The following is a 16,088-nucleotide window of genomic DNA, read 5'->3' as shown; positions in this document are numbered from 1 at the left end:
CGAAAAAAAAAACCTTCCCTTGACACGATATGCTCTTCGACTAACGAATGATCATTCTAAACACCACCGCTGGAGCTCGCGGGACGGAGGCGTACTTCCTTCGGCTGATACCGTCCGTAGTGGCGCTCTCACAAGACGTGAAATGAAAGCGCGCCTGACGCATCGCGACCACAGTCGTGGCCGTTACCCATCCCGTACTGCTGTCAAATCGACAAACTAAGTGGACCGTCACGATGTTCCTATTCCGACTCATTCACAGCCCGATTGCCAGCCCGCACCACGCGGTCCAACTGCATGCCACATGGCCACGCCTCTCGATTCCACGTCCCGCTCCCACTACGTTCGGAAACATCCCTAAGCAATCGGCACTTGCTGCCGCTTTCGGGCCCCCTTCATCACTACCCACTGGCTCTTCCTGAACACGCAGAACACGCAAAATCGGTAGCGACTACAATGCGGCCGACCGCCGAGCGCTGGACGGCTGACCAACCAGTCACGCGTTGCCAGCGTCGAAGTCCTGCCTGGTTTCCACCTATGCAAGTCCAAGACCTGCGATGGACGAACACTCCATCCACGCGTCACACCAAAGACGGCTCCACACCACCACCAATCTCATGACGGTGGTGTCGCGACCGTCGCCTTCGCTACTGAGCGAATATCCCCGGTCACAGTAAACCGCAACACCAGGGTCAACCCCTCCCACCGCGGTGCCCCTGTCTCCCCTCACACAGTCGCGCAGTCCCACTGCATGGACAATCCCCGAGGCGTTGCCCTCCTCACCAAAACCAATGGACAGACTCCGTCGTCCTCCCGTGTCGTCCATGATTCCTTTACTTGTTCAGACAAGACGCGCCTGAGTCTGTAACTCATCGTAAGCGATCTGTTCAGTGCATTCCTCCATAGTCCTCCAGCTGGATTCAGCCTGTTGACTGCTCCACACACCACCACATTTGCTGCACAGATAATCCAATTCGAGCAGCCCCCCCGGCCGTCTTGACACCTTTCCTGGAGAATCGAGACCCCGGAGCTGGCAGCAGAACACAGTGCACTGCGGGCAACGCCTGGGCCACCAACGCAGCGACAGCATACCGCAATGGACATTTCATTCAGAGCGGACGGTAGACACGTGGCACTACGTGTAGCCGCTGCCGAGGGCCTCGGCCAAAGACGAAAAAAAAAACCTTCCCTTGACACGATATGCTCTTCGACTAACGAATGATCATTCTAAACACCACCGCTGGAGCTCGCGGGACGGAGGCGTACTTCCTTCGGCTGATACCGTCCGTAGTGGCGCTCTCACAAGACGTGAAATGAAAGCGCGCCTGACGCATCGCGACCACAGTCGTGGCCGTTACCCATCCCGTACTGCTGTCAAATCGACAAACTAAGTGGACCGTCACGATGTTCCTATTCCGACTCATTCACAGCCCGATTGCCAGCCCACACCATGCGGTCCAACTGCATGCCACATGGCCACGCCTCTCGATTCCACGTCCCGCTCCCAGCACGTTCGGAAACATCCCTAAGCAATCGGCACTTGCTGCCGCTTTCGGGCCCCCTTCATCACTACCCACTGGCTCTTCCTGAACATGCAGAACACGCAAAATCGGTAGCGACTACAATGCGGCCGACCGCCGAGCGCTGGACGGCTGACCAACCAGCCACGCGTTGTCGGCAGCGGAAAGCCGCGTGTTAGCTCCTCGTGAATGTGCAGGTGGCGACGTATTGCAGCGCGGTGAGCAAGACTCTGCTTCGTAGATAAGCCACTGGGTGGCATCACGCCAACCAGTTGCTCAGCTGGGCTGCCTCCTGTATGATTACGGATCGTCGGCCGGAAGACGAACTGTGTGGTTGTGTTACGTTATTACATCGCAAAAACTTACGCAGTCCTTTGTGTGTCCGTGAGCTGCCCCGTTGATTAATACACCCGCAAGTCTTTGCGACACAGACTACCACACGACCTATTGCCATTGCCTGTCAAACAGAAAAGGTGTTTGCTGTTGGCCTCTAGGTCTGCCGCTATCCACCGTGACCGTCGCAGTCCTGGCGAACGTCTCTCAACCACCGTCAGCATCATGATCCAGTCGCCAAAGAACAGTTGCATTTCGGATACTATTTACTGCGCTGTTGACTACTGGCTTGGCTCTAGCACATCTGTTCCGTCAGTCCCAACACACATCTTCCAATTAGTCCGTTCATCCGGTGACGCCCGTCCTAACCACACCATACACTCCCTGTCTGCGGGAGATTGCACTCTCCCGTTCATCAAGAGCCGTGCTCTCCAGAAACCCGGCAAGTCCCCGACGACCCATCCCACACCATCACCGCAATCCGCAAGCAATGCTGTCGCGCAGCACAACAGCACACAGCCGAGGCACGATTTCTCCAGAAAAGCCGGACGCCTTCTCTGTCTTCCTGATCGTGAAATCGAAAGGACACTCCTGTCACCATGTGACTCGCTGTCGACTTTGGCACTGTAGCATGCACCTTTAGGCGCGCAAATGAGTGGCACATTCACACTGCACTCGGGCGTACGACATACTACAGCAAACCCGCCATGGAAGCAACATGAGTCCTGATGCACGTACAACACGCAGGACACGAAGCGTCAAGTGGCTCTCGGGCCTTTACGCGACCTCATCATAAGGCCGGAACGACAAGCGAAAAGAGCACTTGGAGCCGCCAAGGGAATCCTCAGATGTGTAGAAAGGAACATCACGAGTAATTCGGACACAGACGTGGGGACCACCATGTCTCGATTGTTATCCCAGCGCGCGGTTTCACTCGCTTCGCCATGGGACCGGAACGCGGCAAGGCAACTTATGCCCTTTCTGTCGTCTCGCGCAGCGAGTACCCGAGACGACATTTAGTTGCACTTTTTTTCCTCCAGATTATTAAAGTCGTTGTCCTGTTCCATGTATATACAGGTTCACTGTCTCATGTAAGTGTTTGGCTTGTAGTATTCGCGAGCCTGTGAGACCCTTCACGACACCCTGCCGAGACAGCACAGCGCCATCAATCCTCCTTCATAAGTCAATACCGTGGGTATTGAAATATGCGTGACAGGTGCCTACTGGGTATAGCTGGCGAAAGGCAAGCTGACATGTGTAGCTGTGTTGAAATGAGGACGGACCTTTACAGAATTTCGAAACCAGGCCTGCAGTGCATGTGGTTGGGCGTGCTCCTTTCAGACTCCAGACTTCACCAACTGTGCTGACCGCCGCATCCGGCGCGGGACCCCTACTCAGCATGATGCGTAACAGTATATGGCGCTGAAGGATCGGGTGGAATCTAACTGACATACGTCTTGGAAACTGTTACACCCAATGGGCCAGTATTCCGTCAAGAATCCCGCATTCCGACTACCTACTAGAAGCGTCTGATCACAAGCACGACAACGGAGTGGCTCAGTCTACGACACAAATACACGGGTAAGCGTCTGAAACGGAAGAAACGTAGTTGCAACCCTAGCGGCAAAACGTCGTGTGTTTCGCAACTGCTTCTCTATACCTATACTCACGCGGTCCATGCAGCCTGATCTCAACCCGCACGACGCCTGCAAGCCACGCATGAACCACTGTGTCGACGGTGTCGCGCCCGTCACGGTAAATTCCATCACCATCAAAGTGCATGCAGTGGAACGACCACGCCCCGCTAGACCAAACGATTGCACATGTGGTTTTCTAGCAACGTGCAACGGCCCCGCACCTCCGAACGACCGCACAACACTCCCGCAGAGACAACCACACGGGCCATTCGCCAGTGGCCCTTTGCAGAAGGAGCGACGGAACGATGCTGCAGTGAACCAGTGCTGCTCCCATCCTCTCGTATTATCTGCCGCTCCCTATCTCGCGTACCACGCGTCTGATTCCTGTTCGACCTCCAACACGCCGTTTCATCTACCGTTTCCCGATTTGCTCCGTATCTGCTTACAGCCTATAACGCAAGACCAGATCCTCCCATACCAGTTCCTTCTGGGGAAGTATGCGCTCTCCCGTTCATCAAGAGCCGTGCTCTCCAGAAACCCGGCAAGTCCCCGACGACCCATCCCACACCATCACCGCAATCCGCAAGCAATGCTGTCGCGCAGCACAACAGCACACAGCCGAGGCACGATTTCTCCAGAAAAGCCGGACGCCTTCTCTGTCTTCCTGATCGTGAAGTCGAAAGGACACTCCTGTCACCATGTGACTCGCTGTCGACTTTGGCACTGTAGCATGCACCTTTAGGCGCGCAAATGAGTGGCACATTCACACTGCACTCGGGCGTACGACATACTACAGCAAACCCGCCATGGAAGCAACATGAGTCCTGATGCACGTACAACACGCAGGACACGAAGCGTCAAGTGGCTCTCGGGCCTTTACGCGACCTCATCATAAGGCCGGAACGACAAGCGAAAAGAGCACTTGGAGCCGCCAAGGGAATCCTCAGATGTGTAGAAAGGAACATCACGAGTAATTCGGACACAGACGTGGGGACCACCATGTCTCGATTGTTATCCCAGCGCGCGGTTTCACTCGCTTCGCCATGGGACCGGAACGCGGCAAGGCAACTTATGCCCTTTCTGTCGTCTCGCGCAGCGAGTACCCGAGACGACATTTAGTTGCACTTTTTTTCCTCCAGATTATTAAAGTCGTTGTCCTGTTCCATGTATATACAGGTTCACTGTCTCATGTAAGTGTTTGGCTTGTAGTATTCGCGAGCCTGTGAGACCCTTCACGACACCCTGCCGAGACAGCACAGCGCCATCAATCCTCCTTCATAAGTCAATACCGTGGCTATGAAAGTGGTGCGACAAGCTCTTACTTTGCCGAGCTGGGTGACAAACGACGGAGACTCGCTAGGTGGCCTTGGGGTGAATGGGGCACTTTCGCGACTGCCCCGTCATCACGCCGGACGCCCAACCCCCCTTCAAACCAGCCAAGCCGAACGCATTCTTAGCGTTGCCAATCTGAAGCTCATTCGGACGACTTCATCCCGTTGTCCTCAGTACATGCACATAGTTCCCACCGCGATGGAGCATTTGCACGGACGTCTCGAGCACTCTCGAACATGGACTGGCATTCCACCTTCACCACCATATTTTAGATCACCTACTGCTTGACTCTGGATAGCAAGGAATCAAAGGAGCGACCGGGGCCTCAGGATGAACACAGGTACGTTGGCCTGAAGCGATGGGTAACCACCTGTGCCTTCTTGGAATGGAAGTGCCCCCTCGTTCCTCCCTAAGCTATTGGCGCCTCACTCGTTATACATCGCACTGTGTATGACCTGATATCGATGCGCATGCCGCCTTGTCGCCACTTGACACCCAATTCCAGACCTCGGTCGTTCCCTTGACGGAAACATCCACTGTTTCACAGACACCGTCGAGCGGATTTACCATGTGAAAATGGACTACGAACCCATTATGTAGCTATTCCGTCTCCGTGTCACTATTCCTTATACACGGTTGGGTCCAAGGCCTGCAAGTGCAACGCCATCACTTATCGTACTTTACACCAAGAACAGCAGAATGCGGTTGACGTCTTTCTCAACCATCTGCCTTTCCGGCCGCCGTGAGGGACGCGCCCGAGTCACCGATGCCCCATGCCGCCGTCCCGCCAGTATAGACACTTAACAGAAAATATTAGCTCACAGTCTGAGACGACACACAACAAAGCAAAGATATGCGGTTACTCGTCTCGCGACGAATCGTGCTCTTCAGGAAGACGGCCGGCGCCTGAGAGAAATGGCCGCCGCTCACCACTGTCGTACGCCACCAGACGCATCAGCGCACATGCAACTGTATCGTGGTACTTTTCCGCTTCCCTTGGAAGACTTAAAAACCATATCTACCGTCGGGATCATGATGCACTGCCAGGTCGTTCATGCTCTCCTCCGGACTAGGGGTCTCTCCCAGAGGCATCTGCAAACTGCCCGCGCACCGAATAATGCCGCATTCAAAACACCCTCGGGACACAGATGAAATGCTGAAGATTCGTGAGAAGCGTCATGTCGGGAGGCACTCCAATCGCACTAAAGGCAGATCAAGAACGATGTGGCACTCTGACCCAACCGCACTCCCGTCTCGAAGGGCGGCACGACAACGATCGAACGTGACCATGGACATGCAAACTACTCTCGAGTCAGAAAGGAATCTCCCGAACGAATTCAGGTAATGGTGTGAAGACCACCGTATGCTTTTGAAAGACACAGGTCTACGCGCCACTTTATGAGATCAGGCGTGTCACAACAATTCACTGCTTGCGAGCGGGGCAAAACATTCCCGACGTGACGTGTGCCTGGAGTCGACATTGTCGACCAACGACGACAACCGACGCATGACAGCAGATCGCTGCTAACCTCTATCATCCGTCTCAACGTCTCCACTGAACGTCGCGTGACGGGGGCGTACTTTCAGTAGCTGACGAAACCAGCGCCGACGCCATCCGCCGACATGCGGTTAAGGCAGTAGTGACGCGACTCGTCCACGACGATAACGTCTCCTGCACAACTGTGCCTGTTCCTGCCACCCAACAAAGATGATAAGCCGGCAGCCACTCGATCCTCAAGGCGGCTTCGGAAGCCATCCCACCATCATCCGCACCTCACATACCTTCCCAGGTGCTTTGCCACTCCGATGCAGTCGCCAACGTCCCCAATAAATGAACTCACATACCCCCTCCAATCCCAAGTTCGTGACTACCCACCGACTGAACCTGAGCATGATGTGGAGGCAAACGAACTCTGGTTCGTCTCCGATGGCGACACTCTGATGCGTCTAAAATAGCGCACAGCCACACACCCCCTACTGGAATCGCAGTGCCGCCCGCCGTCTCCAAAGGCTATTGCACCAAAGCGCACTCATACGCGATCAGACATTTAACGAGACCGGCCAATGCCCAAAAAGCACAAATTACCTCACCTTTCCCGCTTCCTTCTTGGTAGGAGCCCGTGCCTCACAATGTGCATCTACTGGAATTGTAAAGTTGCAATGGGTTGCAAGACGGCACGCAAGCCCTTCAAAGTCCGCGACACTTCCCCGGCGCCGCACGTGCCCCCTCAGCATTGTTGCACACACCGCCGCAATAGTCTATCCTTTTTCGTATCTACAGTCGCAACCTGTCACAGCTAACCACTGGCTGTCTTGGTATTGTCGGCGGGTAGCTCCGTCGAATTCAGCGGTCGAGCAAGACGCCGCTTACTCAGCACCTCCCCCCAAAGTGACGTCTCTTCCATTGTCCCAAAACGACAGCGTACGACCTGAGCAGTGACGCCACACTTCGTCGAACGAGCTGAGTCCGTCACGAAATGCGATCACTCTTCTCACGACGAATCGTGCTCTTCAGGAAGACGGCCGGCGCCTGAGAGAAATGGCCGCCGCTCACCATTGTCGTACGCCACCAGACGCATCAGCGCACATGCAACTGTATCGTGGTACTTTTCCGCTTCCCTTGGAAGACTTAAAAACCATATCTACCGTCGGGATCATGATGCACTGCCAGGTCGTTCATGCTCTCCTCCGGACTAGGGGTCTCTCCCAGAGGCATCTGAAAACTGCCCGCGCACCGAATAATGCCGCATTCAAAACACCCTCGGGACACAGATGAAATGCTGAAGATTCGTGAGAAGCGTCATGTCGGGAGGCACTCCAATCGCACTAAAGGCAGATCAAGAACGATGTGGCACTCTGACCCAACCGCACTCCCGTCTCGAAGGGCGGCACGACAACGATCGAACGTGACCATGGACATGCAAACTACTCTCGAGTCAGAAAGGAATCTCCCGAACGAATTCAGGTAATGGTGTGAAGACCACCGTATGCTTTTGAAAGACACAGGTCTACGCGCCACTTTATGAGATCAGGCGTGTCACAACAATTCACTGCTTGCGAGCCGGGCAAAACATTCCCGACGTGACGTGTGCCTGGAGTCGACATTGTCGACCAACGACGACAACCGACGCATGACAGCAGATCGCTGCTAACCTCTATCATCCGTCTCAACGTCTCCACTGAACGTCGCGTGACGGGGGCGTACTTTCAGTAGCTGACGAAACCAGCGCCGACGCCATCCGCCGACATGCGGTTAAGGCAGTAGTGACGCGACTCGTCCACGACGATAACGTCTCCTGCACAACTGTGCCTGTTCCTGCTACCCAACAAAGATGATAAGCCGGCAGCCACTCGATCCTCAAGGCGGCTTCGGAAGCCATCCCACCATCATCCGCACCTCACATACCTTCCCAGGTGCTTTGCCACTCCGATGCAGTCGCCAACGTCCCCAATAAATGAACTCACATACCCCCTCCAATCCCAAGTTCGTGACTACCCACCGACTGAACCTGAGCACGATGTGGAGGCAAACGAACTCTGGTTCGTCTCCGATGGCGACACTCTGATGCGTCTAAAATAGCGCACAGCCACACACCCCCTACTGGAGTCGCAGTGCCGCCCGCCGTCTCCAAAGGCTATTGCACCAAAGCGCACTCATACGCGATCAGACATTTAACGAGACCGGCCAATGCCCAAAAAGCACAAATTACCTCACCTTTCCCGCTTCCTTCTTGGTAGGAGCCCGTGCCTCACAATGTGCATCTACTGGAATTGTAAAGTTGCAATGGGTTGCAAGACGGCACGCAAGCCCTTCAAAGTCCGCGACACTTCCCCGGCGCCGCACGCGCCCCCTCAGCATTGTTGCACACACCCTCGCAGTAGTCCATCTTTGTTCGTATCTGGAGCAGCGAATTGCTAGAACCAACCAGCGAGTGGCTTGAGGTTGTTGGATTTCATTAGCCGCTGCGCCTGTTGTGAATCGGCCGTGCGTATTAGTCGACCCCCACGCCATGGCCAGTCGAGTGCCTCGGAAGTCGCCCAGTATTTGCCTACAGCCTGTGAAGCCACACCACAGCTTGCCATGAGCGTCTAGTGCGGACGTCCATGCGATCGCCTCATTCACGACGAATGACGTTTTACAAGAACGCGGGAATCCCCCGAAGACCAGTCGCGCGTTACCACTGCATCCCACAAGCAGCATCAACACACCACGCATTGGTACCGAGCTGACAGATCATTCCGTCGGACTACGCAGACATGGGGTTCTTCGTCGAGATCAAAAAATACTGCAAGTATACTCGTGTATCCATGAGTCGAGCCTCCAAACGCACACCATTTCCTGCAAACCAGCTTGCGTACACATTAGACCTTTATTCATGATTCGGGGAAAAAAAATAAAATTAGAAACCGCTGGCGTGGCAGTGCTGCGCGTGAGGCAGTCCATGAGGAAAATGGTGGAGTGGATTGTAAAACGACACAGCTTGCGATCGTCCAAAGTGTAGGGGAAAATATCCATTGAGCGGAGAAACGTACTCCGAAAGGCGTACAGAGGTAACGATATAAGAGGTAACACTCGACGCAAGTTTCATTGCTCCTCTCCACCGGTGTCAGTGTGGGCAATCGTCTCAGCCCCTTTAACATTCAACAGACTTGCCTGATACTGCGCTCACAGCCACTGGATGTCTAAATGCATGTCCAGCCTCTTGGCGCCCCTCTTCCTCACTTCTACAGTCTGGAAGCAACAGCACGCAGGTAGCCAATCGACAACCGGACCTTGCCAGCTCAAGCGTCAACACGTTCTCACCGCCCACACATCCAATTCTGGGTCCGTGGAGTGCACCTAATGACCCCCAACGCAACCAAGTACCTTCCGGCTTGCCTGTCCCCCGAACTAACAGTTCGGCACCGCACCCAGGCAGCCCATGCGCATTCACTCCTCGAACCGAATTGCTCCACATCTTACCGACTGAATCTGAAGCCATAAAAAAACCAACGTGAAGCAGTGACCCCATTGTGAGCAGGTCTTGCTGCACTTGATGAGATGCGCCTTGCTCGGAGCCGAGAAGCTCCTCAGTCACCAAATCGCCCTTGTGTCACAAGATATAATCTCATGAGCAGCGAACCAAATGGAACCCAAGCAGACAGGCCGTCCGCTTGTCAGATATCGCCGCTGCCCACCCTTGGGATACACCCCTAATGGTCACGTCCTATTCCTTGCAAAGCCCACCGTACGGATGCGCCAAGCCGCTTTGAACCGGGGCACCAAAATACATCAATCACTCTACGAGTCACAACCCCGCACGATCATACGGCCGTGCACAGCCCTTGAACCGACCATTTTACCTGCCATGCGACCCACCTCATTGCACCCAGAATCTGCTGCCACTCTCCTCTGCCGGCTCCCATCACCGCAGCTCCCCTTTCGACACACCCGAGTCTCTCGCTCGCCTCTCAGACAGGTCTCCACAGAGTGAAACGCCAGTGACTACCAAATTCCTACAGCCTAAGCGACAAAGCCAAAACCCATCATATCTCTCGAGACGCATATTGACGACTATCGCCCACACGGCCCATAAGGCGTTCGAGTCGAATGGGAGGCCCTCAACGACTGGCGCCGCACTACCGACACAACGTGTACCCGACCCTCACTCGGAGTGCATTCATCACCGGAATCAATACAATACATTGACTCTTGCGGTCGCCTCCCACTGCCTCATCGTCGCTCGCACATAGGCGCCTCCACTCAGGGCGATTCCGGTCAACATCATGTTGGATCTGCAGAACGGCGCCTGCCACCTCTCCACGCAGTTCTCCTAGAAGATGCAGCCTTTCAAGGACGTGGCGTAGACAAGCGCAACACATTCGCTGCCCATATGCTAGGAGTCACGACATGAACCGAATCATCCACAGCGACTGTGAGACAATCCCGCCTCGCCCCTCTGGTCCACCTGCCATAGAGGCACGCACTGCAAGACAATTCCGAAAGGCAATGCCGACGGTGATGGAGGACGACGCAGCCTAACTCACACAAACATGCAGCCTTGACGATTCTCGCTGGATAGGCGTCGTGCGGTCCTGAGCCAAAGGCGAGGAAACACCAGGTCCGTCCCGGCGACTGTGATATTAGTCGGTACTAAAGAGCAAAACTTGCGAAATGCATGAGTTTATTTACCAATTCTGCAAGACGGCACAGACTGCCTCACGGAGTGATTTTTGGGGCGTTGCCCGGCACGGCTTGTAACCACCAGCATTGGTGGTCACGTCTACTGTGCATACGGTCTGGAGCTGGACGCGCACATCGCGACACGCCACATCTCGCAAACATGTGCGGCAGACGACGCAGTAGAGAAAATCTGGTTTCCAGTGAGATCTGTGGCTTGATCCTCGGCGACACTACAACCACAAGGACCATTCTAGAAACGTGCACTATCCAAGAGGACGTCACACTACTCTCGGGGCCGTACCGCTGATGGCTGACGAAGGAACAGAGCCAGAGTGCAGCCGACCACGTACCTATTTTGCTGTGACATGATCCCTACCTAATTAGGTGGTAGTGTGGTCCGAGCACCGTGCTAGGCAACCCGATCACGCCAGTCCACTACACGATTCCTGGCATTCCTCCTTCCGAAACAGTCCTTCGACAAACACAACGCCTCATCCCACTTATTCCCTCAAACGTTGCGTGAATAAGTCATCCTCACCCTTCTGCTAGCGTCTCCGTGGATATAAGACACCTCAACCCCAACTACTTCTGGAATTAATCCTTGATATCTACCACCCCATTCTCAACAGTACTCTGCTTCGCGGCTGCAACCGACTGGAACACCACTCACATGCCCCAGAATTCACCCTCGCTCCAGACGACGAGCCACATGCTGCTGTCGCTCCATACCAACTGTTTCCGACAGAGCCTCTGATCCCTTCCAGCTTCCGTGCGTGCCGACGCTGCTCGGAGTCCACTGGTCCCAACCCAGCGAGCTTTGCCAGACGGCCTACAATCTGGAGGAGACACCATCCAAGCTCCACCGTGTCATGTATGGAAAGACACCATGGCAACACCTCCCGTGAGATTTTTGGGATCCACTAATCGGGATGGTGAAGCAGTCGGCACTCGCAACCACCTACACGGCAGATGCCGCCGACTCAGTGATCGTATACACGGTTTCCTCGAACGCCGTTAAGCGACACAGATTACCTTCTTTTAATACTGCAGAATGCCCGCTGATCTCGAACATACTCAACGTATAGGAGACGTCCCGTCCACACCAAAGTACAGCCATACATGCAGCCACCATGCTGTCTTCCACTGTGCAAGCGATTACGCAGAAAACAGCAGCGCGAAGAGTGTTATGCACATGCCACAATAAAAGCTGCGCTCCACGTATCAACCCAAAGAGCATCTACTAGCGCTATCTTTTACCGTACACGCTTCTGTTTCTTTCGTGCAGACTGCAGCGTGCCCGCTAAGACCCATTCGGTGAATTAAACACGCATACAAAAACTCTCCTTATTGTTCTCAGCACTTGCAGCACACTCTCCAGCCAAGCGCGCACCTCCTCAAGCTGCAGAAACGCGCAGTACCGAGTAACCCGACATTCACGAAGATCCAGCTACAGTGGCTTGTCAGCAGACAGGCCCACACCTACCCCCCTGCCGTTGCATCCTTCCAATATCAAACGGCCGTCACCGTCCAGAACTGTACAGTCGGACGTAAAGCCGACGGCACACGGTCCTCAATGCAGCAGGTTACCTTTCTACTCGTTGCATCCACTTATGGGTATTCGCTAACGTTTGAATTGAACGGACTCGCATTCCGCATTCAGCTGCAACGTCCTGGCTACCTACAGTATCAGCCTGAACAAGAAGGAGCGAAACAAGCGGTCGACGCCACGATGTACTGATACCCTCGTGCAGCTTAAGGGATGCGGTCAAGCATCAGTGGCGTCCGAGCTTGCCATTCTTTCCCTATAGTCTGCTGTTTCGAGGTGCAGTCCACCGCTTTGCTAAACAAACGACAACGATGAACATACACCATTTAGCGGGCCACGCATGTCATATATCCCCATCTCGCACAACCCATCTGATGGCAACACCGCGTTTCATGCAAAGCCAGACCCGCGGCCTTCTAAGTCATACTTCCCCCGCATACCGAATCCAAGTGTTCATAAATCATCACCGCTCCACTCATCGTAATCCCCTCGCGCAGCTCCACGACACAAACCGTTCTACGTGCTATCCGCCACAACGATCAGCATCTAAAATCTGGTGTGTTTCCAATCGCCCCCTTCGTGTCACTCCCGCTGCCTCCGGACGCCACGGCATCACACGATCCCTCATGCATATGGTCTCCACAGCCCCAAGGCACGCTCGTTAGTATGTGCCTACAGTCTGTGCAACAAGGGCAAAATCCAGGACACGCCTAGGCATGCGAAAGTTGCGACTACCGGCCAATCGTCCATGCGCGAGCCAAATTCGACTCCGAGGTCTTCCATCACTAGTCCCACAATATTCACGCAGCACGCGTTCAACGCTTACACGGATAGCAATTGTCCCCCAGAAAAAAGTGACTACTGCGCCTGCTGGCTCCACGTCGCTCATTGCTGTGCCCCCCGCACTCCCGGAGGCACAGTCGCTCAAGGTGACCCGGATCTCCGCCATGTCTGATTCTCACAGCAACGCGTGCCACCTCTATACGTAGTAATGTAAATAAGTGCTACTGTTTTAAAACCATCGTTGCCACGCTCACATCGCGCTCGAACGCAATACACTGTTCTCAGCGTCCACCAGTAGCCAGACCCAATCCGCCTGTAGCCGAGACACAACCGGCACGTGAAGCATCTGTGTGCCGATGCCTCCTCGCGCGTGTTTTTCACCCCATTTGTAGCGCACTGCTCCAGACACCACGGTGCTCTAGCATCAACAGTGAGGGACGGCGGAGCAATTCGCTTCTCAGACACATGAAGTCATGGCAATCAAAGAACGGTGGCATCTCGGCTGCACTGAAGTTCTCCGACTAGAGTGCGACACCAGATCCAGCACAGGCAAGTCCCCTGTGGTCTGCACTGCACACAATACCGATCCTGACCTCTCACTTCACAAGCCATACAAGGCCAAGCACACAGCCGGAGAGAGACGTCGCTTGCGCGTGGTATGTAGCGCCATGGCTCCGCCTGCACCGAGTCGTCCCGCCACCCTGCATACTGCCTGGAGCTGAAAGTCCCGCCCACACCAGGAAAATTGATAGAAAAAATTGAATCTCAACTGTGAAGTGAATCTTGTAAAGTGACAATATGAGGTGCTCCAGCGTCAACGCAACTCCACGCCAGCAGACACAGCAACGCCAGAATCCCGCGCCATACCAGCGGGCACTCTAATTGGTCTGTACCGGCATTCACAAGCGCTTCTGACGCGACATACTCGTCGCGAGCCGTTTGTCTACGTGAATGTTTGGCAACGTCTGCGCCTTGTACAGCAAGAACTTTTGGACCGCCGCAAAGCGGCAGGAGCCCTACATGCAGAAGCTGCAATTGGCATGCAAACAGAAAACAGGGAACAGATCGCTCCACGTCGCCTAAGCACACGGCGAGCACGACAGGAAATACTATCACCTCATCCCACCACGACATCCCCGCCCCTGACAGCACCTAGCGCACTCTTCCGACAAACATAGCTCTTCACAGCATACACGGTCACAAAACGACCGGCCCGACCTTGTCGTCCTTAACCGGTTTCTGACAGCCCCTTTGCCGCTGAAATACTGCACCACCACTGCATCTAATTCTGCAACCAACGCATCATATCCAGCAGTCCCTTCGCAGCAGTACTCTGCGCTACGACTGGAACCCACTACAAGAGCAACCACACATCCCACAATTCATCCTCGCGCTCAACACACACTCATCTTCACATAGCTCGCTACCCAATCGGTCTCCTCCCTAGCCTCTGGCGACGGCCACGACACCACTTCTGGCCACATCAGTCCGTCATCACTTCTTGCTCCTCCTTCCACTATATACAGACAGCCTACAGTCTGGTTTGCAACAGCCATCTATAAACAGTGTCAGCTACATGAAAGCGACATGGCAGCACATTCTGTGATGTGCTTGCCATCTCCTGAGCCAAACGGCTGATCGGTCGACACCTGCATCCCTATCGCCAAGCCAGAAGTCCGCGAACCAAAGAGCATATAGCACTGCGCGTCGAACACTCATGGCAGTACTATTTTTCTTCCGCTATACTGCAGAAGCCCCGACGACATTGAAAGCTCTCAACGAATCACAAATGAGCTGTACACGAAGATACAATCGCAAACCAACTATCGTGCTGACTTAACAGTAGCCGAACAAAAACACAGAAAGCTCCAGATGCGAAACGATCCTGGCCACGCCAGACGAGTCCCTTCTTAATGGGACGAGTACGCAGACGCCAGCTGTCAAACATCGGGCCAAGCGCTTACCTGCTGGAGCTACAGAAACCAAGAATACCAAATTGACACAGATTCATGAATTGCGAACTGAAGTGGCTCGTCAGCAGTCAGGACGTCCACGGGCCTGCCTCCCCTTGCACCCTTCACTCTTGAGCTCGCCATCGGCGACTCGCTGTCCAAAGCCAGCTCCGAGGCCTCTCATCATCCTCTTCCACGTCACAATCTCACACCGCGGACGTCGCTGCCGCCGTTTGCTGACAGTTTGCCAAACCGCCCGAATAACGACCCTGGATACCAGCACCACAAAACTCCCACTACTTACCCCATTAGCCTGAACATCGAAAACACAAAGGAGCGGTACAGGCCACCCGGTGAGCACCTCTGGAAGGCCTCTGACGGTACTCATCCAGACTCACTGTTTTCGGAGTCGAAAGGCACTTCCACTCCCCGCGACGTCAAGGTGTCGCCCGACATACGACAGTGCGTAGCAAACTCATTAAGGGCCTTGCACAGAGGCCGTCCAGTGGCCACGCATCGCCCTTGCGCTCGCAACGGATACACCCTAAACGCTAACTCCCATCGAGCGGATGTGCCAAGTTGCTCGAACCGGAGGGCACTATACTAAACAGCTCACTCTTTGTGTGAAACTCCCGCACGATAACACGGCCGTGCACAGCCCTTGAACCGACCATTTTACCTGCCATGCGACCCACCTCATTGCACCCAGAATCTGCTGCCACTCTCCTCTGCCGGCTCCCATCACCGCAGCTCCCCTTTCGACACCCCCGAGTCTCTCGCTCGCCTCTCAGACAGGTCTCCACAGAGTGAAACGCCAGTGACTAC

The sequence above is a fragment of the Toxoplasma gondii genome, chromosome VIIa, assembly GCF_000006565.2.
Source record: "Toxoplasma gondii ME49 chromosome VIIa, whole genome shotgun sequence".
In the NCBI taxonomy this organism is placed as follows: domain Eukaryota; phylum Apicomplexa; class Conoidasida; order Eucoccidiorida; family Sarcocystidae; genus Toxoplasma; species Toxoplasma gondii.
This window is presented reverse-complemented; position numbering follows the sequence as displayed.